Source organism: Nicotiana tabacum, chromosome 6 (assembly GCF_000715075.1).
Source record: "Nicotiana tabacum cultivar K326 chromosome 6, ASM71507v2, whole genome shotgun sequence".
Lineage (NCBI taxonomy): Eukaryota > Viridiplantae > Streptophyta > Magnoliopsida > Solanales > Solanaceae > Nicotiana > Nicotiana tabacum.
The window spans coordinates 206942296-206965194 of NC_134085.1; positions in this window are offsets into that span (position 1 = coordinate 206942296).

Here is a 22899-nt window from a genome sequence, read left to right on the forward strand (position 1 = left end):
CTCATTCGAGGAACGATGATTCACATGCGCCATCAAGGGACGAAGAGCCTAGTGGTAAAGATGGACGATAAAGCCAACCATCATTTCTACGAAAACTACTTTTATGTGCGGACTGGGCACCTTGTGGCGGATTCTACAAGGTTCCCCGAGAGATGGAACTTTGCACATAAGTTTATCTTTTGTCGGAGTGATATTCGACCGCTTTTCTTTGGGCAGTATTGACCTGTTTTTATTTTTTTAGCCGCGAGACTACCCCCTACGCCTGTCGATGATATCCGCGAATGGGTGAATGTCATTCTTCCTCATACGGCGGTAGTTCGAGAATGGTCGTCCTTCTATGAGAAATATGGACGTAAGCCCCTTACTGGTAAGTAATCTTGCCGCAATTTCTATTTTTGCTCTTTGCAATTTGGCTTTGTTGTGTATATGACTTTTATCGTTATTAGGGAGAGTGCGAAGGGCGAGGGCTCCTCCGCTTGGATTTTGTCAGCCGACATCTTCTGCTCGGTCCGCACCAAGGTTTGATGTCCGACCTAAGGCAAGGGCTGCTCAAGTTGAATCTACGGCCGTAGCCGTGTGCACAGAAACTGTTCCTCAATCTGGGGCTCCGACTCCTACTACCTGCTCGATGGGGGAGTCTTCCCATGCTGAGGACGGGGAAGAGCTGTCAAAGAGGTGACGAGTGGAGTCCGAATTGGATCCTTCAGTCATGGTATGTTCAGAGGGTGGTATCCCCTTGACGGAGTCTGAGATGGGGGACGATGCTAACCCGTCTATAGAGGTAGGGCCGGTTACCATGACCAAACTATCGATAGAGACTTCGACCCTTATGATTGACCAACAGACTACTGCGATGGGGAGTCGGAATCCCGAGGCCGCTACTGCTACTTTGGGCGGGCCTTCATCTTTCGGATCGGGTCATGCTTCTTCCTCGATCGCAAAAAGTGGAAAAGGTATCTTGGTGAATGAGTATGAGTCCGAGTCCGACCTTGATCCTGATGATGTCAGGATGTTCGAGAAAGGCCTTACTCGTATAGTGGTGCATGCGGGAGGCCCGTCCCGTATACTTGAAATCTCGTCGGAGATTAACCTTTTGGGGGATACGGAAAACTTGGTACCGCAGTTTGACCTTTTGTGCTCTGCCGCCAAGAGCGAGTCTCTTTGGGACATCCGTGATATTGATTTGATGCATGAAGTGGCCGCTATGCGCCTGAGGGTAAGTTTCTCCTTTCTTTTATGTTCTTTTCATCTTTGGCGACCTTGATCTTAACCAACCTTTTCGTCTTTTAGACGTATATGGTGGAGAATAAAAGTGCTCGTAGGGCCGACACTCAGGCCAAAAATTTTCTAACAATGTTGGGGAAGTATCGGCGCTACCGCAACAAGTGCCGTGAGATGCATGAACGGCTAAGGGCGAATGCTGGTGATATATCTCTTGGTGATGAACTTGAAAAGATGGATCAGGAGCTGATGCAGGCTATTCGCAGGAATAGCGAGCTCGAGCAACAACTTTGTGTAAAGGACGAAGAACTTGAATTAGGCAAAGGGGTCACTGTAAAGTGCGAGCATCTCTAGGCGAAGGTGCGGTCATTGCAGTCCGAGTTGGATCTTAATGTCGTCAGAGTCGAGGCTTTAAGCGCTGAGTGGATGGGAAAATTAGCCGAGCTGGAGAGAAAGGTCTCCGAGTTGGAGTGCATCGAGAGTGCCTGGGCGTCGGCTTCAGCTAGGGCGACGACTTTAGAGGACGCTATCCGTGTCCTTCAACCCGAGCAAAAGTCTGAGAGGGAGACGACAACGCTTAGGGAGGCGAGGCTCGAAGAGTGTATGGCGATATTGACCGGGAAGCTTCAACTTTGGGAGATCGGGTCGCTGTTCTTAAGGCCAAAAAAGGCACAGTTGTTTGCCCAAGTTGAATCTGCCTCTGCCGCTGTTCCTCACCATTTGCAAGAACTCTGTGTTCATACCGAAGCCCAGTGGGACATATACAAGAGTTTGTGGGAAGCAAGCAATATTTCTAAGGTCGCTTATGAAAGAGCTCGGGCGAAGGCACGAGAGGCTCGTGTTAACTGTGGTTATGATCCCGCGACACCGGAGGCCGGCGAGGATGATGATGCTGTTGGGGAGTTTCCTGGAGATGGCGATGAGGAGGACGACGGTGATGGCGCCCAGTAAAAAAGTTGTCTTTGTTGTCTTTTCTTGTTTGTCGTTGTTTGTGTTGTTGTTTTCTTCCTTTTTTTAATTTTGTACTGTACCAGTTTTAGTCGTGTATAATCTGCAGCCATTTGCGCAACCATTTGAATAAAGGAGTTTTTATTGCCGTAAATCTTTTGTATATCTCCCCCTTTTGCCTTACATATCTTTGGCGCAAATTATCGGATATTCGTATGGTGGATTCCTGATTTCTCAGGGAACCAACTTTAACCGGACTGAGTAGGACTTCATCGTGAGTCCGAATGGAGTCTCATTCGTTTCACCTATTTGGGGAGGAATTGACTGGTAACTTATTGCTTTTAAGTAGATTCATCTTTGATTTAAATTTATATAATTTTATTGTTCTGGACGAAGTTAGTCTTGACTTGAGTTGTTCATGTGGGATCAAACTGTCGTTAATTCGGACGAGGTCACTTTTCTCTTTTTTTTATGCATCCGAACAAGGTCGAACTTGGAGTTTATAGCGAAATCAATTTTTTAATAAGCAGAAGGAAAAAAGCACGACGAGGGCTGATAGCTGCAAAGGCATTATTGGGCTCGAATGAGTTCGAACTTTTCCTTTTGCGGTGGCCTTTTACTGTAGGGATGTTGTTTTGAGCTAGCATCGAAATGCTAACCCGATACAATTCGAGCGAGGTCGAACTTTTTTTTTAGATTTTGGTGACGGCCCTTGGCCATAAGGGTGTTATTTCGAGCTAGTCGAAACGTCAACCCATTGCAATTCGAGCGAGGTTGAATTCTTCTATTTTAGCGATGGACCTTGGTCGTAGAGGTATTATTTCGAGCTGTTGTTGAAATGTTAACCCATTATAATTCGAGCGAGGTCGAACTCTTCTTTTTTGGCGATGGCCCTTAGCCGTAGTGGTGTTATTTTGAGGTGTCATTGAAATGTTAACCCATTATAATTCGAGCGAGGTCGAACTCTTCTTTTTTGGCGATGGCCCTTGGCCGTAGGGGTGTTATTTCGAGCTGTCGTCGAAATATTAACCCATTATAATTCGAGCGAGGTCGAACTCTTATTTTTTGGCGATGGCCCTTGGCCGTAGGGGTGTTATTTCGAGGTGTCGTCTAAATATTAACCATTATAATTCGAGTGAGGTCGAACTCTTCTCTTTTGGTGATGGCCCTTGGAAGTAGGGGTGTTATTTCGAGCTGTCGTCGAAATATTAACCTATTATAATTCGAGGGAGGTCGAACTCTTCTTTTTTGGTGATGACCCTTGGCCGTAGGGGTGTTATTTCAAGCTGTCGTCGAAATGTTAACCCATTATAATTCAAGCGAGTCGAACTCTTCTTTTTTGGCGATGGCCCTTGGCTGTAGGGGTGTTATTTTGAGCAATCATCGAAATATTAACCCATTATAATTCGAGCGAGGTCGAACCCTTCTTTTTTGGCGATGACCCTTGGCCATAGGGGTGTTATTTCGAGTTTTCATTGAAATATTAACCTATTATAATTTGAGCGAGGTCGAACTCTTCTCTTTTGGTGATGGCCCTTGTCCGTAGGGGTGTTATTTCGAGTTGTCGTCAAAATATTAACCCATTATAATTCAAGGGAGGTCAAACTCTTCTTTTTTGGCGATGGCCCTTGGCCGTAGGGGTGTTATTTCAAGTTGTTGTCGAAATATTAACCCATTATAATTCGAGCGAGGTCGAGCTCTTCTTTTTTATTGGTGGCCCTTGGACGTAGGGGTGTTATTTTGAGTTGTCATTGAAATGTTAACCCCTTGTGAGTCCTAGTTTTTTGGAGAGTTTTGGGTCTCCTCTGGGGGAGTCCCAGTTTTGCTTAACTTGTGTGTTTTCTGGGTGAATCCCAGTTTGCTTAACTTTGTCTGTACTGGAGAGTGTGATGCCAGAGAGTATTGAACGTTGCTACCTTGCTCATGTTTGTTTTATGTATATGTTGGAATTTTCCTGTTCAACCCCTTCATCGTTCGGCCTGGAGAGTTTATCGATAGGCGGGATGATAAATTATACTTTGAACTTTGTGACGTCTCTCTTATTGCCTCGTCCAAAACCTCCCTTAGAGAACCCAATTGGGACAACACCAGGGTGAGGAGAAGGAATATAACTTAGGGAACGTCATTTTCTAGCAGTTGGAATGTTTGAGATAGGCAATATTCAAGTTATTTTGTAACAGTTCTTCCACTCCAGTTGGAATGCTTCTTTGATCGCTTGCCCATGCGACACTTGCGTTCCTGTTTAAGCAAACAATAGAAGGTAAACCATGATAAGATTTTCCTTACCTCGATCCGATGAGTCGATGAACGAGGGTAGACTTACATCATTGTTCACTCTGCCAGGTATTTAAGTGGTTGATGGAATGGTGGTTTGTGGATTCGGCAGCCGTATTCAACTCTCTTCTCTCCCCCTTTTTTTTCAATGCCCTGGCTCTGTGTGGGTTGGGTTTGTCTTATCTCGCTCGTGGGCCGTTCTGTGTGTGGGAGGGGGGAACGTCAGAGTAAGGCAAGATATGTCAAATTTTCTATAGGATCGCGCAACATGTGTCGTCTCCTCTTGTGAGCTTTTCGTGGATATTGATTGTAACTCCTACTTTCATATGGCATCAAGATCTAGATTAGCACGTGGGGTTCACTTACTGGTGGGTGATTATGTTTCACCGATTTCAGACCTGAAGGAGACTAGGAAATTTGGCTAGGAAATTCCCCACAGACGGCGCCAAATTGTTTCACCAAAAGATAGTAAAACCTTTTTGGTTAAATCAACTAATGATACTGAAGGGGTAAATTTTAGTCAAGCGTAATCAACTCCGGATCTAAAAATGTAGAGCAAGATAACGAACAAAAAATAAGAACAATCAATATTTATTGTTGTTACTATCTCATCTTTGATGAGGTAGGGAGAAAAATTAGTTTACATTCTTCACAAAAAGAAATTGTTGGAGAAAGAATAGAGAGAAAAAATCCACCCCCTTTTTTCGAAAACCCCCTTCTATATATAGTTCTCGGAACTTTATTGTGTTCTTTGACCAACGTGTTCTTTATGTGATAATCTTTTCGTTGTTATTCAAGTATCGTTCTTACTTAGCATTCACTGTCGATGATTGGACTGAGGTTGGTCGTGGTACTTCTCGCCATTTATCCACTTAGGCGAGATCCCAACTTGATCGACCACTGTGGTCAGATTTTTGACCAATATAATAACAATTAATTAAAATTAATTTTGTGAATGTATCTTTTTTTTTTCTTTAGGAGTTTGTATTTCATTAATTGGTGGGTCAAATATAAAATGATTACCTATTGTGGATCGGAAGGGGTATTAAATTACACTAACAACAGGGATGAATGTAGTGCGCGCGTTCATTGGAACTTTCACATGTTGAATTTTGGAATTTGTTGGGTTCAACCCAATGAGCATTGCTGGACTACAACCCATAAACCATAATCACCTACGTACGATTTTGAAGTATTTTCAGAAACCACTATTGTTTAGTGGTTATTAACTTCCTATAGCTATTATATTAATAATTACTTCCTATAGCTACTGCTTAGTTGTTACGGTAGTGTATTCACTGTATTTCCGTTGCAGTATTCATGAATACAACAGCAAAAAGTGCCTAAAATTAGGGTAGTCTAGCTGTACGTGCATGTATTCACATGTATTCGCGCCATGTATTCATGAATACATCAGCAAAAAGTACATAAAATTAGGGCAGTCCAGCTGTACGCGCATTTATTTACATGTATTCTGTAATAACCCAAAATATCTTAATATACTTATTAATTATTGGATTAGAGAATCAATTATTATATATAGCTATTGGATCAAATACTAAGCTATTAAGTGAAAGTTATTATATATTTATATAAAATAGTAAACTAGTACCTTGCTAGTAGACCAAATTTATAAGTATCACATATTATTGTTGATAAATTAATTAACTTAGTTAGGTGTTTAATGAATAAATGAATAAACAAAAAAGAGAAACTGATGGGCCTAGCCCCACCTTGTGAATCTCACGTGTAAGATAGAAAATAGGTACTTAGGGTTTTTATTCATTAGAGGAGTAAACAAAAAAAAAAGAGGTTTCGGGATCGGAATTGGCGGCGGTACATTAAGAGATGTAGATGCTTGGAATTATTTTTCCATTGACAACACTAATAAGAGTTTATCTAGAAGCAAATTGCTTGTTTCTTCCTCTCTTTATCCAACAAAGAAAGGAAATTTCCTTTGCTCAGTTTGAGGTGATCCGGATTCCTGAGAGTATAGTTCTAAGTTATCGGAAAGAGTACTTGGATTGTGAAATTCGAAGTAAGTGAGACTTTAAGGTTTGACACTTGCTTTTCTAAAAATCGTTTTGAAAGTGTATTTTCTCTGCCTGGTCCATGTGTTGGGACAAGCGTGCGCTTGGCAGAGTCTGTGGTCTTACACTAGCCACAAATATATTATTTTATGAAAAAAATATTATTTTATAAGTTGTTTGATAGTGTGATACGGTTGTGCCTCATGAGGTTGAGTTTTATAGTTTGATTCGGTTGTGCACCATGGTGTTGAGTTTGATACGACTGTGCACCATGATATTGAGTTTGATACGGCTGTGCGCCATGATGTTGAGTTTGATACGGCTATGTGCCATGATATTGAGTTTTATACGACTGTGCGCCATGATGTTGAGTTTGATACGGCTGTGCGCCATAATGTTGGGGCATTGTGTAAGCCTTTGTACATCACCCGAGCATTGTGTATGCTCTGTTACATATTTGAGGCATTGTGGTGCCGTTATGGACTCGAGGTGTGTTGGTAAATTTCTTTCACTACAATTATGATACATCCTTAGTGTGTATCCTTGTTAGTTAATTCTTAATAACTCTGTTGATACACATATATTGAGTTATTATATAATTATCATATATACTATATCATTCGTGATGTAGTGTGTTCGTATTTTCTAATACTTGTTCCAGAGGTATTTAAAGTGGCTGGTCGAGGATCTTACTGGTTATATTTACGTATAACTCACTCCTTACCTGCATCTCAATGCAGATACCGTTGTGAGAGATAGAACTAGTGACTAACGAGTTTGTTCTAGTGGATCCTATTTTTGAGGTGAGCTACCGCATTGTTTGTGGAGGCTTTCATTTCAGACTTGCTTAGTTCGTGTTAGTTATTTCCTTTTTTTGGGGTTTGCATACCCGTCAATAAAACTCATATTACTCTGTTAGATGATCCACGGTCTTAGTGTGTGATTTGGGCTAAAGTTTTATTATATGAGTGATTGTTGGTTTTAATAATACTTTAGGCCTGCACTTTTTCTCTCAGTATTTGTGTAAATGGTTAAACGTTTGAAAAAGGGGGTCGCCTGGCAGGTGGTGTTAGCTGGGTGTCAATCACGTCTAGGGGGTAGTTTGAGTCATGACAAAGTTGGTATCAGATCTTAGACTTTAAGTCCTGGGTCATGGAGCGGTGTTTAATAGAGTCTTGCTCATGGGTATGTAGACACCCATACTTGTGATCTTGAGGTGAAAAAAACAAATCTTTTAGAAGATTTTATCATGAAAGGAGTTATGAGATTTTGAATGAGATTAGATTAGTGGCATATAGACTTGCTGTGTCCTTAAGACTTTCAACTATACACCTTGTTTTTTTATGTGTTTATAACGAGAGTGATATAAAATTCAATCTAAGGAAGTGGAACTAGAAAGGGGGGGGGGGGGGTTTGAGAGTTAGTCAAATTTTTGAATGTTGAAAATCTGTGTGAATTGTAAAGTGATCTAAGGATTCGATTTTTCCTTGGAGCGACATATTCAATATTTGAAGTTGTGGATACAACTCCATGTTATGAGTTTGATTTGGAGTAGAAAAGAATTTGACGCAGAAGTATAAAGTGTAAGGTAACAATATCTTAAATACCTCTAGACTGTTAGGCTTAGTGTGAAAGATATTTTGAGAAAGATGCTTATATGGGTCTAAGCTCAATATTTTTTGAAGTGATTTGATTACTTGTGATATCTTGATGGTAATGTTATAAGTGTATTTGCGACATGACTATTCTAATTTAAGGTTCCAGAGTCATCGCCGGCCTTGCTCCGGCCTACCATGGTGTTTTGAGCCTGGTTCTGACCTCTCTGACTCAGATCAGTGACCTTTTCAAAGCCTTTCTCATTTCTAGGGTTCTTCTGAAACCCTAACCCTTCGAGGTTTTCTCCGATCTCTTTATATCCGTTGTGTATCTGTGCTCTCTTTGAGTTTTCAAACGATCTCCCTAACTTTTCTTTCGAAAATTACTTTTCAAAGTCTTTCTTTTACGATTTAGGGTTTTCTGAAAATGCTTAAGTGTTTCTCTGACTTTCTTTTTCTTTTCTTTTGTGTGTATTTGCCTCTACTGTGTTCTATGTTTTCCTTCTACCATGTATGTTCTTCTACTGTGCTTTCTATGTTCCGTTCTTGTATGTTCTTCTACTGTGCTTTCTATACTATGTTCTTGTATGCTTTTCTACTATGTCCTACCATTTTCTTCTACTATGTTCTGGTATGTTTTGCCTACTGTATTCTTCTACCATGTTCTTACTATTTTTCTTCTATTGAACTTTGTTTAAGTTCCTTTTAAAAGGATCTTCTTAAGCATGCTTTCTTCTACTGTTCTTATCAGTCTTTTCTCATCATGTTTCGAATTAGTTTCTTTACTCTGTTTGCCTCGAACCCCTCTACTGTATTTACATGCTATTCATGAGTTCTGTTGCTGGAAGAAGCATGTTAGAAGTTTCAGTTCTTTTCTGAAACCTCTAAACATATTTTGATTCGACTGCTTGCCTCCTCATCTCTGTACTTGATTCAAAGAGGAAAGCCTAGAATTTGGGGGGTTCTGCCGAGGTTTTATTGAACTAGGGTTTTATTTTAGAACCCTTAACTCTTTCAGACTGACTTTGAGTCTCTGAACTGAGTTTGGACATCTTTGTTTTCATACAATGCTGAACTTTTTGCTAAACTCTTCTACACTGGATTTTTTCTACTGATTTACACGACAGTCTTCTTTCATGCTCACATGCTCCTTATATATGATAAATTTTCCTCTAAATGGTTTTCAAATTTACAATTAGTGGAAACTTCCTTCTGAATATGGCTTGATTGATTTCTTTCAATTGTTTGCTGATTCTCCCTGTTACTCGGCCTAAGTTAAAACCCTTCTTCATCTTTTCTGACTCGGTTCATTCATGCAAAATCTCAGACTCTTTTGATTTACTGTTTGTTAATTGATTTGCTTACCTTATTTGCACAAACCGAGTATTTCAAAACCTTATCCTTAAATAACTTTTTATGTATTTGCCCTTGATTGTATGTTGTGCACAAAGTGCTTACTCAATTTGTTTCCTTAAATGGTTTTCACCCGCTTGAATCTGAATCCCTTAATTAAGGGAAGCCTTATGTAATTGATTGACAATCAGTTCCTTAACTGTTTTTCTTGCCTTATTTCTGCCTGATTTTTACACTATAAAAGGCACGACCCTCTTCACACACTACAACATCAGAATCCTTCTGAACTCATACTCTTTCATAATAATATTCTCTTATTGACTGCACTGTTGCCTGTTTTACAAGACTTACTTCTTTCCTTTACTTGTTTCCCTGAAAATTGGTATGTCCTGATTTAATTCTTAGGACCATAACAATGTGTACTTACTGCTTTTGTATCCATGTTCATCTGCTATTTTTGTAGATCTTAGCACTTAAATTAGCATGTTGATTTCCTTATGTGTGTTTTGTTATGAACCCCCATTCTTCTATCACCACTATGTGTTTTGAGTGGTGACTTAAGGCATGGCAATGTAAGTTATTGTCCATGAATTAAGTTTGAACAACTGGGGTCTTGACCTCTAAGCAAAGATGTCAGAGGGTGTGCCAGCATCTCCCATTGCTGGGTATGCCCTTCAGCCCTCTTTTCTGTTGCCTCTTGCAACTTCCCATTCCCCTATACCCTTGTGTGTAATGATGTGAGCTGCTTCCCTTTTCCCTTTTCCCCTTTCAGAATCCTACTTCTGCACTTGCACTCTCTCTTAGTCCTTAAGTTCTGCCCCCTCTTGTGAGCCTTGCCTTGGGACCTCGAGCTCCCTCTAAACTTAGACACCTGAGGGATAGCCTTTCCACACTACACTATGGCTTAATCCGTGATACATTTAGGTGTAAGCACTGCCCGGAGTTCATATGAGACTCTTAGGGAACTCTGACACACCCCAAATAAAAGAAATGCTTTGAAATATGATATCTTGGAGTTGATTTACTTCATACTTCAGATAGAAAGTCTGAATCAGGCTCTCCTTGGTTGTACTTTTTAATTTCTGATGTATTTTTCCTTTACTTTACTTTTTCTAAGTTGTAATAATTTTGTAACAAAACTCTTGGAAATGGTCAGTGAAGAGGGAGGGTAACTATGTATGCAAAAGGGGTAGATAACATACCTATAGGAGTTTATGAATTTTTGTATTCTCATATAGATACCATGTCTATAGGAATCTTGCATTCGCGTCTAGATACCATATCTATAAGAATTTCTGCATTTTCATGTATAGATACCATGTTTATATGAATCTTGCATTCTCATATAGGTACTATGTCTATAAGAATTTCTGCATTCTCATATAGATACCATATTTATAGGAATCTTGCATTCTCATGTAGGTACCATGCCTATAGTTTATTTCTGAACTTCTGCATAGCATATAGATATCCTGCCTATAGGAATTTCTGAATTTCTGCACATCATGTAGATACCCTGCCAATAGGTTCTTTCTGAATCTTGCATATGCATTCTTCATCAGACAAACATGTTTGTAGGTCTTAAATAATCAACTGCAATTAGATATCATGTTCATAGGCTTTAAACGAAATTCAGCATCTAGATGTCATGCCTATAAAGTTTCTGCTTTTTTACTACATTTATAAAAGTGTCCAAAATCGACAACACATAGAAAGCATGCCTATAGGAGCCTAATCGAATCTGAATCGTTTCACTCTCTTATAGGTCTAAAACCAGTAACAATGACACATGCTCTTTTGCTAAAACCCGCCTTTCTTCAATAACAGACGATTTTCTTAAATCAGTATGTATTCATGTTTGTTTCATTATTTTTGGAATCAGTAGATATCATGCCTATAGGGGTCTTCGTCTAACACTTAGGCAAGCCATATGATGAAAGTTTATAAACTGAATCAGATTTAATATGCTACAACTAGCAGGCATGCCAGATTCGGGCTTCTTATCTGATGTAATAAAACAAACTGCCTCAATCCTTTAAGTTTAATCAGACCATAAATAGTATGTGTAAGTTGGCTAACTACTTGCTTTTCTCTGCTTAAAAGAGGTATGTTTGAGTCTTTTCATTTGTTTATATACTTCCCCATACTTGCCATACGTGTTTTGATTGTCCCCTTAGTATTTTACCTTTTGAAACCACAAATAAGCCCAATACCTCCTCCCTTTAGGATTAGTTATCCCAAATGCCTCCGGGGCTGATAAGATGGGGATGGGTAATAGCATGCAATAAGTAAGCGAGACCATTCCGCACTTTAATATCTCAACGGGGTGGGAAAGGTTAGATATGGATATGATGACCACAGGATAACATCTCGTGTAGCCCCTCATTGAGGAGTGATTACCGGATGTTGTGTGGGGTGATCCATATTATTAATAAACCTAGGACACCCTTTTCCTTTGTTTTCTTTGTTTCTTTTAAATCTTTTTAAACCATTTCTTTTAAGAAAATCAACTCCTTTTAGTTCATTTTTATTACTTTTGTTTATTTGTAACCATTACGTGAAAATCCCCTCTTATTTGAAGTCTTTATTTGCCTATGTGTTATTTGCACTTAAGTCACAACAATAGATTGGCCGGGAACCACACTAGTGGATCCTAAGGGGTGCCTAACACCTTCCCTTTGGGATAATTTCAAGCCCTTACCGAATCTCTGGTTGTTCAAACCAAACCTTTCTTAGTGTCCTAATGCACTTAAATCATTAGGTGGCGACTCTTCATTTCAAACCCAATTCCTGAAAGGGAACGAGTTGTCTCCCAAATGTCACAAACCCGATTTTCGCGAGAAAAAGGGGGGCGCGATAGCGTGGCGACTCTGCTGGGGATATATTTTAGGCTTATACCATTTCAAGCTATTACTATGACTTTACATTTCTTATGTGCCTTATTTGTTTAATACCTTTAAGCATTTAATTACCTCTTCTACTGCATAAAAAACTAACTTGTCTGTTGTTTTTTCCCTTGTTTCTTTCACTGTTTTCCTTTACTGCACTCCTTTATTACTGTTTTAAATTATTGTAGTTATTACTTTATGAACGTGCAAATACATGACAACTTGTTTTAATTATTGCATATGCATGTTTCCAACATCATATTCTACTCGTGCCAAACAAATACCATAGCAACACTTATAATGAGTGGTTGCGCTCTTACGATATTATCACCCTTTAAATACGGCAAATGCGTATTTGCGGTAAAACCTGTCAATCAACGGTGTAGTCGACGGTTCTGTGCCTTTCCCTCTTGAGTTGTCCGCTCAAGGGTACTAGTCTAAAACCCCATAGAAACCTTACTCTATTTAAATTGTGCATGCATCATGGTCAAACCTAGTCGAGTCAGTTATGTTTTCCGCATAATGACTCTTTAAGATAGCCTTGTCCAAAGTCCAGTGGGTTTCCCAAAAACCCAAACGGTCACTATCACGTTTTGTGCATTTATTTGGAGAACTAAATGCTTTTATGCCAATTATTGGTATTTAATAGTTGAGTCTGGTGGGGGTAAGGGGCTAACCCTTTTGTCTTGCAGAAACATAAGGCACGAAGTCCCCAGATTTGGCATGGTCACAAACATCAACCCAAGGTTGCTAAGCTGGTGGGAGGATCTTCATTCGAGTGATCAGACTCTTGTCCGGAAATACCTAGTAAATATACCTTCCCTCCTGGAGGTCCAACCCAACAACAAAATCGTAGAAGTTTCTACTCTGTTCTGGGATTGCGATAGGTCTATGTTTCGCTTCGAAGAGATAGAGATGATACCTCTACTAGAGGAAATAAGAGGATTGGCTGGTATACCATGGGAGACCCTGGGTTTGTTAATGCCAGAAAATCGCAAGGGTAGAGGTTTTCTCAAAATGATGGGCCTAAAGAAGAATCCAGACTTGATATGTTTGAAGGAGTCCTACATTCCCTTTGATTATTTGTACGAGAGGTACGGTCACAGCAATTCCTACCGTACATATCCGGATGAGTTCACCCTTACATTGTTGGGGCATATTCACTGAAGGGTCTTTGTCTTCATGTTCTGCTTCTTGGGGATGATAGTGTTTCCAATGAAGAAAGCAAGGATCCACACCAGGATAGCCATGGTCACCAAAAATTTGATGGAGGGAATTGGTGGACAACCATTTAGCATAGTGCCCATGATCATCACAGAGATATACCGAGCCTTGGAAAAGTGTCAACAAGAAGCCCCACACTTCGAGGGCTGCAACTTGCTACTCCAGCTCTGGCTCATAGAGCATCTTCAAAGGGGTGAATATCGGCAAGAGATTCCGCATAGAGACTGGGACGATCATATAGCCTTCCATCAACCAAGGCGAATAAACTACATACCCAACATGTTTGCTCAGTCAGAAGATGCCAAGGGGTGGGTGAAGCTGTTTGAAAATCTAACTAAGGATCAAATACAATGGATGTTCGAGTGGTTCCCTACTGAAGAGTTCATCGCCCGATCCAGGGATGCACCATTTTTGATACTGATCGGTTTGAGAGGAACCTACCCTTATGTCCATCTCCGAGTTATAAGACAGGCTGGTAGGAAGCAGGTTATACCAAGGGTCGACAAGATAAGTCACTTTCGGGCTGAATTCCAAGCTAATGACAATCCTTATAAGTGCCAAGCTCAGCATATGTGGCATTGCAAGATCATCATGGGAAGAGATACTATCGAACCAGACAGATACCATGCTGGCTGCACCCCATACTATTCAGGCTGGCTGGAGGATAATCACAATGGTCTGGGCCAACCCGAGTTTGTTCGAGGTCACAGAATCATCAATGAAAGGGCTGAAGCACAAGTCAAATACAACCAACTGTGCAAGAGGATTTGGGAATGTGAAAGAGAGCACCATGAGATTCAAGAAGCCCACCAAAAACTGATTGAAGAGTGGAAAGACATGGTTGTCGGTGCCAACAAGCGATTAGGATACCTAGAACGAGGTTTAGTGGAGCTGGAAAGGAAGTTTCTCAAGAGGATCGAGGACTGCCAAAATACTGAAGGAAACGAGGGTGGACACCTGGCTAGAGCCTACCTGCTGCTGGGACTTCGCGAGCTGGTGAAGCTGTTCGATGGAGCCAAAGATGCCGAGTCTGGGGAAGGTCCTTCTGAGACCAAATAGATAGGAGTTTTCTTTTACTTTATGAAATGTAATAAGGCCAATGGCGACTAGTGACATTTTATTCCTTGTTATTTAGTATCGTCTACTTTTATCAATCGAAGGAGGCATTTAACATTCTAAGTTCTCCAAATCAATTTATCGCTAGGCCTATCTCAGGCACAACAAGGCTCCCCAAATTAGGACGTGATTTACATTCTTGCACTATGTGTTTAAATATCGCAACACTTTCTTATAATCCCTACTGAGTTATTACCTTTTTGTTTTTACTTTTTTATTTACTCCCCTCCCCAAAGGTTAGTTCGTGCACTTTGGCTTCGTTATCATATTTCACAAGATCAAAGGGCCCTCTACCCACTCCTCCTCTTAGTCCTATCAGAAGCAGGAACAAAGGAAAGATGGAAGATTTGAACAACACCAGAAAGGAAAACTCAACTGAACGGGTAGAGGTCACTCATGGTGCTCAGGTCTCCAAAGAAAGTGCGTCCCAACTCGAGCAGAAACTATTGAAATTTCAGGAGGAACTTGATCAGGTTCGGAATTTGGCAAACTTATCATTTTCCCTCACCACTCCCGATATCAATTTTCCAAACGCTCAGAACCCCACGCCTCTACAATACATCCTAAAACCACAAACCATCCCGCTCCTCACCACCACTGCAATACTTGCCACACTTCACTACTCATTCTAGAACCTCTGAATTCCACAAATGATCATTTCCACGCCCACCATAACACCCCCATATATGTGGAAACCATGCCACCCTCCACCCAACCTGTCTCAAGCACACCCGAGTCTGATGATAAAGACTCACTCATCAGGAACCTAGCTGCGGAACTCAAGAAATTGACTAGTCAAATTCAGGGTGTCGAAGGAAGTAAGGGGATTGAAGGGTTGAACTTTGAAGATCTTTGCATACAACCGAATGTCGAACTGCCCAAGGGGTACAAACCTCCTAAGTTCGAGATGTTTGATGGTACAGGGGATCCAAGAGTCCACTTGAGAACATACTGAGCCAAGCTGGTCGGAGTAGGGAAAGACGAAAGGATTCATATGAAGCTTTTCATGAGGAGTCTGAAAGGAGATGCTCTGTCTTGGTACATTAGCCAAGACCCGAAGAAATGGTTGAACAGGGTGAGTATGACGTCCAACTTTATGGACAGGTTCAGGTTCAACATAGAAAATACAGCAGATGTGTTCTACATTCAAAACTTAAAGAAGAAGCCCACGGAAACATTCGAGGAATATGTGATGTGCCGGAGAATTTCGGCATATTTCAATACTAATTGCTTAGATTTTAGCTTGTTTTAATGCAATTATATCCGTTACTTATGTAGTTTTGTTGTTTCTACGGTACATAAGGATTGAGAACCCAAGAACATGGAAATGGAAGCAAAAAGACAAGAAAAAAGCAAAATGTAGCAAAAATGTTGGTCTGCGATACACTATGCGATCGCAGATCAGACATGCGAGCCGCAAAATGCACGTCAAATCGCAGACTAAAGCAGAGAACTGGGTTAAATATCAATTCAAGAATGCGGTCCATTATGCGACCGCAGAACCAACATGTGAGCCGCAGAGTGAACCGCAAACCAAGCATGAAGGTCACTGAAGGACGAAGATGCAATACAAAATGCGATCGCATTTTTGCAATGCGATCCGCATAATTGGAATGCGAAGAATGTAAACTAGGGTTCCAGTCTGCGATGAGGATGTTCAAGATGCGGACCGCATACGTGCTCTGCGACAAGAATGCGATGGCATATCAGACCTAAAAGGGCATTTTGTCCATTTTCTGTCCCGATTTTGAGTCCGCTATAAAAGTTTTATGATGTCTTTGTGGGCTCATCTTGTCTAGTCTTTGAACCACATTCCAAGACATTAATATTCTTCACTTTTGGAAGCTTTTGGGTGAAGATTCTCTACTTTGTAAGCTTTTATGACATTAAATACTCTTTGATTTTTGTATTGTAGTATGAGTAGCTAACTTTAAATACTAAGGTTGTGGACCCTAAATGGGTGTTATGCTAATGGATGTTTAACATTGAATATATATAATGGTTGGTTGATATTTGTTTACTTCTCATTCTTCATTTATTGTTGGTGGTTGCAAATATTAACAAGTGCCATTAAATTCTTGCTTTGCTTGGGAAAGTGGGTTAGAATTTGGTAGAAGTAAATATCAATGACTCAAGGCTTTAAACCTTGTTTAATAGAATCGCTTAGGAATAAGTGGGTTTTACTTGGCATATATTGATGGTTCTAAATTGCAACTCTTTTATATTTGGGAAAATTATAAAGAGGAAATACTACTCAACTATTGGGAAATATTGGGTAGTCACTTAGACATCATTTGCATATCAAAAGAACCTTCCATTAGAAATATATCATATTAACACCGATAAGCATTACACTCCATTAAAGGGGACACAACCTTGGTTTCTTTAATCCAATTAATTACTCTATAAATATTCCAATTAGTTGATACTTCCAAACAAACTCAATTCATACTCTTGTTACTATAAAACCATTCTCTTGTTACTGTTAACCGAATAGAGATACGACTTTAGTCGAGCAACACACTATAAGAGTAACCTTTTCACACCTATTCCCTGTGGGATTCGACCCCAACCTTGTTGGGTTATTATATTTGACACCGACCGCCTTACACTATTTATTAAAGTGTAATTTGAGCGTATCAGCGACCCGTGTTTTTAAACTGAGAAACCTTGCCAGGACTCTTTCGATACCAATAGTGGTGAGGGATTTCTTCTTTTTGATCAACGGTCCCTTTGCGGGTTTTCGCCAATTGACCTCTCTCATTTCTCTTCTCACTAGGGGAAAGGATCGAGGAAGGCATCAAAAGTGGTATGGTTACAAACTTTGAAGCTTTTCAAGCTACCAATAAGGCTTTACAGTCTGGTGGTACGTCCAAGAAAAGGGACGTAAGTGCCGTAATGGTTGCACAAAGAGCCAAATCCCCTATCAAATACCAAGCTTATCTGATACCTCTACTCACATATCAGCCTACCCCGAATTACCAAGCACCCTCACCCTCTTACCAAGCTCCATCACCTACTTACCAATCACCCCACTTCCTACATATCAACCTACTTCACCCAGATATTCCCAACCTGCACATGTCTACCAAGCCTACAATGCTCAGCCATCTCACTATCAATCACCTCCCACACGTCAAAACTTTCCTAGACCTCGACCAAATTTCGACCGCAAACCCTCCAAACAGTATACCACTATTGCTGAACTGATTGACCAGCTGTACGAAAGGCTTAAAGCTGCTGGTTATATCACCCCTATCCCTGCTATAACCCCTGAAAACCCTTCTCAGTGGGTCAATCCAAATAAATCCTATGCATACCATTCCAGCATGAAGGGACATACCATTGATGAATGCCGCTCTCTAAAAGATAAGATCAAGACTCTGATCGATAACAAGATCATTGTAGCTAAGGAGCCTACTTCGAATATCCGCAACAACCCTCTGCCGGACCATAAGGGTGGAGGTGTTCACATGATTGAAATAAAGGATGATTGGGATCCCAAAGGATCGATCGGTTTGATCACAGAAGGTGACGAACCAAAGAAGCCGATAGTCACCCTCAATCCGATCGTAGTCCAGACTCAGCCTTCTGGGGATGTCGAGGTAAACATGTCTGTACCACTTGAATTGGAAGCACCACCCCTACAAAGACGCCAACACCAATTGAAGTCAAATTTGGGTCTCCAGCAAACGCACACGCACCGTTTGAAGTTGCACTTTTACCCTCCAAAACACATGCTCCGTTCGATGTAAAGGTGCCCATCCTAGTAGCAATGTTGGTCGTAACACTGTTCCATACAAATGCCATACCTTAGGATTACACAGCCGAGGCAAGAAGGAAAGGGAAAGCTAAATTCGGGGAGATAGTTGCGACCGAGCGCATGACAAGAACCGGCAGGGTTTATACTCCGGAGCATTTAGCTGAGTCGAGTAAGCAGGCCTCTGGTTGTTTGACCAACACTGAAATTGAGCCCGATGATCTCTGGAGAAAGATACAAGCCAAGGAATACTCAGTCATTGATCATCTGAACAAAACACCGGTACAGATTTCTATCCTAGTTTTGTTGCAAAGTTCCGATGCACTTAAGAATGCCTTGTTCAAGGTGTTGAGTGAGGCATATGTATCAAGCAAAATCATCGGAGGAGAAATGGTAAACATGGTAGGGCAGGTATTGGAAAGTCACAAGATCACTTTTCATGAAGATGAGCTGCCACCAGAAGGGTTGCGTCACAACAAAGCATTGCACATCACCGTGCAATACGAAGATTATTTTATCACTAAGATCCTGATTGATGGAGGGTCCAGCCTCAATATTTGTCCGTTGGTAACACTCAGAACATTGGGGAAGGGGCTGCATGAGATCAAGGATGGGGCCATCAACGTCAAAGCTTTAGACGGTTCCCAAAGGTCCACTATTGGGAAACTATTTTGTGCTTGCAAATGGGGCCTACTTGGTTCGATGTCGAATTCCAAGTAATAGATATGCCGACATCTTACAACTTGCTATTGGGACGGCCGTGGATTCATGCCGCTGGGGATGTAGCGTCAACACTATATCAGGCAGTAAAGTTTGAGTGGAATCACCAAGAGGTGATCATTCACGGCGACGGTAGCAATCCCATATATAGTCGCCAAACCATCCCAGCAATCGGAGGAAAAATAAAGATAGGTGGGGAAACCTATCACTATATCAAGCGAGTCAATGCCATCGACAAGGAGAAATGGCGGGGCAATAAAATTGAGAGCATACTAAATTGGTGCGGATATAAACCTGGCAAAGGACTTGGCAAGAACCTCCAAGGAATCGCCAAGCCTATCAAACTGAAGAAACATGGCACCACTTTTGGTCTGGGATATAAGTATACTTGGGAGAAATTCAACAACTAGTCGCCACCATGGCACGGTCCATACTGCCTACTGGAGTAGCCAATACCATATTTGGAGCAGACTTTCTAGCCGGCCGATGTTATCTATGGGTCGGAAGAAGAGGAAGCACTGGCAGCAGTAAGGAATTTGTTCTTAAAAGATGATGACATGGATTGTTGTGTCATTTTTGAGGAGGAGGGGGAGGAAGGCCCTTCCATACAGGTCGTAAGCTGAGGAGCATGCCTCAACAATTGGACCATTAGAACCATTAGAGCCCGAAAAGCCTCGGGGTAGCAAGGCCGAATAAAGCATCATGCACTATCTTTTATTTTTACTAGTTGATTTTCCTTTCGCATATTTGAATTTTCGCAATAAGATCTTCCAATGTTCAAAATAGTTATGAAATTTATCAAAGCATTTCGGTGTTCTTACAAATCTTACTCTTATTATTTTCTCTCATTACTTTACTTATACAACATTACTATTACCTATCTTGATGAACTAATGGCTGTGACATGTAACGAGACAATGCAACAAATGGATACAGATTCAGAAGAAGATGACATACCGAAAGAGATTGTTAAAGAAGTCAAGAATTTTGAGAATAGACCTAAGTCCAACCTAGACAAGACCGAGATTGTTAACTTGGGAGATGCATAAAATATCAAAGAAACTTGGATCAACGTTCATTTGTCACCGTCAGAAAAGGAAGAATATATAGAATTTCTGAAGGAATATGAGGACATATTCGCCTGGTCATATGATGAGATAACTGGTTTGAGAACATCTATTGTGGACCACAAACTGCCAACTGATCCGACATGTCCACCGGTAAAACAGAAGCGCAGAAAGTTAAAACCCGACATGAGTCTGAAAATCAAGGAAGAAGTCACTAAGCAGGTCAAAGCTAAGGTCCTCAGGGTAGTAGAATATCCGACATGGTTAGCCAATATTGTGCCGGTGCCAAAGAAGGATGGGAAGGTCAGAGTCTGTGTTGACTATTGGGATCTCAATCGGGCGCCAGTCCAAAGGACGACTTTCCTTTGCCGAACATACACATCCTGATCGACAATTGCACCAAGCATGAGCTACAATAATTTGTAGATTGCTTCGCTGGATATCATTAGATCTGGATGGACGAAGAAGATGCTGAGAAAACGGCTTTCATTACGCCGTGGGGGATGTACTGCTACAAGATGATGCCATTCGGGTTAAAGAATGCAAGGGCCACCTACATGAGGGCCATGACTACTATCTTCCATGATATGATACACAAAGAGATTGAGGTGTATGTAGATGATGTCATCATAAAGTCCAAGAAAGCCACTGACCACATGGAATATTTGAGAAAGTTCTTCAACAGAATAAGAAGATACAACCTAAAACTGAATCCCGCGAAATGTGCATTTGGGGTTCCTATCGAAAAACTACTTGGGTTCATTGTGAGTCACCGAGGGATAGAACTGGATCCATCTAAGGTCAAAGCTATTCAAGAACAGCCACCGCCAAAGAGCAATAAGGACGTAAGGAGCTTCCCAGGAAGACTTAACTGTAGCAGCCGGTTCATAGCATAATCTACGGTCATCTGTGAGCCGATCTTTAAGATGTTGAAGAAGGATGCCGCTACCACATGGACTGATGATTTCCAAAAAGCTTTCGACAGAATCAAGGAATACCTATCAACACCACCAATCTTAGTTTCGCCTGAGCTGGGTAAACCTCTATTACTCTACCTTATAGTATTGGATGGAGCGTTCGGTTGTGTTCTGGAGTAGCATGATGAAACAAGTAGGAAGGATCAAGCCATCTATTACCTCAGTAAGAAGTTCACCCTGTATGAGGCTCGATATTCTCTGTTAGAGTGCACCTGTTGTGCTTTGACTTGGGTAGCTTAGAAGTTGAGGCACTATTTCTGTGCCTATACTACATATCTCATATCAAGGATAGATCCCTTGAAGTACATCTTTCAGAAGCCCATGCCCACTAACAAGCTGGCCAAATGGCAAATCCTGTTGAGTGGATTTGGCATTGTCTACGTGACTCAGAAAGCAATCAAAGGACAGGCACTAGTAGATCACCTTGCTGAAAATCCCGTGGACGGAGAATACGAACCCCTAAAAACATATTTTCCTGATGAAGAGGTATCATTCATATGAGAAGACATTGCAGAATCCTATGACGGTTGGAGAATGTTTTTCGATGGAGCAACAACTTTCAAAGGAGTTGGCGTAGGAGCGGTCCTAGTATAAGAAACCGGTTAGCATTATCTAGTGTCTGCCAAACTCAGGTTCCCCTACACCAACAATATGGCCGAGTATGAAGCCTACATCTTAGGGATCAAGATGGCCATTGACATGAGCATCCAAAAGTTACTAGTAATTGGGGATTCAGACTTGCTTATACATCAGGTCCGAGAAGAATGGGCGACCAAGAACTCCAAGATATTCCTTATCTGCATCATGTGCAAGAGTTGAGAAAGAGGTTCACAAAGACAGAATTCCAGCATGTTCCCAGGGTCTAGAATGAATTTGTCGATGCACTGGCTACACTATCATCCACGATACAACATCCAGACAAAAATTTCGTTGATCCCATTTCGGTAAAGATCCATGATCAGCCAGCTTACTATGCTCATGTCGAAGAAGAAGCAGACGAAAAGCCTTGGTTTCATGATATCAAGGAATACTTGGCAAAAGGAGAATACCCAGAGCTCGCAAACGCTATTCAGAAGCGCACGCTTCGGAGATTATCCAACAATTTCTTTCACAGCGGAGGAATCCTGTACAGGAGGACTCTTGATTTGGGATTATTTAGGTGTGTCGATGTAAAGGAAGCATCCAAGCTATTAGAGGAAATTCATGCAGGGACCTGCGGTCCACATATGAATGGCTTTGTTTTAGCAAAGAAAATACTCCGAGCTGGTTACTTTTGGATGACTATGGAAACAGGTTGCATCCAATATGTCCGAAGTTGCCACCACTACCAGATACATGCAAACATGATAAAGGTGCCTCCAAATGAGCTTAATGCAACAAGCTCGCCGTGGCCGTTAGCCGCCTAGGGAATGGATGTTATCAGACCAATCGAACCCGATGCATCAAACGAGCACAGATTTATCCTAGTAGCAATTGATTATTTCACTAAATGGGTTGAAGCAGCATCTTACAGGGCAGTGACTAAGAAAGTCGTGGCAGATTTCGTCCGTGACCGTATCATGTGTCGGTTTGGAATTCTAGAGTCAATCATTACTGATAATGGCTCCAACCTCAACAGTGATTTGATGAAATCCATGTGTGAAACCTTCAAGATCAAACACAAGAATTCTACAGCTTACAGACCTCAGATGAACGGAGCCGTAGAGGCTGCCAACAAGAATATCAA